The sequence below is a fragment of the Triticum dicoccoides genome, unplaced genomic scaffold, assembly GCF_002162155.2.
Source record: "Triticum dicoccoides isolate Atlit2015 ecotype Zavitan unplaced genomic scaffold, WEW_v2.0 scaffold145340, whole genome shotgun sequence".
Classification (NCBI taxonomy): Eukaryota; Viridiplantae; Streptophyta; class Magnoliopsida; order Poales; family Poaceae; genus Triticum; species Triticum dicoccoides.
This window is the reverse complement of record NW_021203308.1, coordinates 1-1,247: the sequence shown is the minus strand read 5'-3', so window position 1 is coordinate 1,247 and position 1,247 is coordinate 1. Positions and strand designations below refer to the sequence as shown.

At 51.9% G+C, this 1,247-nt stretch overlaps 3 non-coding genes across 3 annotated transcripts; all 3 read right to left on the bottom strand.

The window, feature by feature from the left end:
• Window positions 1-161: 161 nt before the first annotated feature.
• Window positions 162-280, bottom strand: LOC119343901. The gene has a single exon (XR_005166324.1). It is a non-coding gene; the product is annotated as a 5S ribosomal RNA (ribosomal RNA).
• Window positions 281-577: 297 nt separating this feature from the next.
• On the bottom strand, window positions 578-696 carry LOC119343900. Its single transcript, XR_005166323.1, has one exon. It is a non-coding gene; the product is annotated as a 5S ribosomal RNA (ribosomal RNA).
• A 297-nt stretch (window positions 697-993) lies between these two features.
• On the bottom strand, window positions 994-1,112 carry LOC119343899. Its single transcript, XR_005166322.1, has one exon. It is a non-coding gene; the product is annotated as a 5S ribosomal RNA (ribosomal RNA).
• Between the last annotated feature and the right edge of the window lie 135 nt (window positions 1,113-1,247).

Here is a 1,247-nt window from a genome sequence, read left to right as displayed (position 1 = left end):
GCACCAGTGCACGCTTGCCGCGCCACAACGCCGACGCTGGACCCGTGAATCGTGAGCACCCAGCTATGACTTACCGCACTCGTGCAAAATAATAAAACACGGTAAATATATTACTTACACGTGCGTTTTGTTTTGCAAGCGGCGCGAAAAAAATTAAAAAGGGAATGCAACACGAGTACTTCCCAGGAGGTCACCCATCCTAGTACTACTCTCGCCCAAGCACGCTTAACTTCGGAGTTCTGATGGGATCCGGTGCTTTAGTGCTGGTATGATCGCATCCGACATGTTACCCCGGTCTTCGTCCCTTATCCTTGCCCCTCCCAGCTCCACTACAAAGACGATTGTACATTGCTTTGGCCGCTCCCTCTCAACTACGGAGACGAGTTTAACGCGGTTTCCACCCCTCCCTCTCAACCGCACCAGTGCACGCTTGCCGCGCCACAACGCCGACGCTGGACCCGTGAATCGTGAGCACCCAGCTATGACTTACCGCACTCGTGCAAATTAATAAAACACGGTAAATATATTACTTACACGTGCGTTTTGTTTTGCAAGCGGCGCGAAAAAAATTAAAAAGGGAATGCAACACGAGGACTTCCCAGGAGGTCACCCATCCTAGTACTACTCTCGCCCAAGCACGCTTAACTTCGGAGTTCTGATGGGATCCGGTGCTTTAGTGCTGGTATGATCGCATCCGACATGTTACCCCGGTCTTCGTCCCTTATCCTTGCCCCTCCCAGCTCCACTACAAAGACGATTGTACATTGCTTTGGCCGCTCCCTCTCAACTACGGAGACGAGTTTAACGCGGTTTCCACCCCTCCCTCTCAACCGCACCAGTGCACGCTTGCCGCGCCACAACACGGACGCTGGACCCGTGAATCGTGAGCACCCAGCTATGACTTACCGCACTCGTGCAAAATAATAAAACACGGTAAATATATTACTTACACGTGCGTTTTGTTTTGCAAGCGGCGCGAAAAAAATTAAAAAGGGAATGCAACACGAGGACTTCCCAGGAGGTCACCCATCCTAGTACTACTCTCGCCCAAGCACGCTTAACTTCGGAGTTCTGATGGGATCCGGTGCTTTAGTGCTGGTATGATCGCATCCGACATGTTACCCCGGTCTTCATCCCTTATCCTTGCCCCTCCCAGCTCCACTACAAAGACGATTGTACATTGCTTTGGCCGCTCCCTCTCAACTACGGAGACGAGTTTAACGCGGTTTCCACCCCTCCCTCTCAAC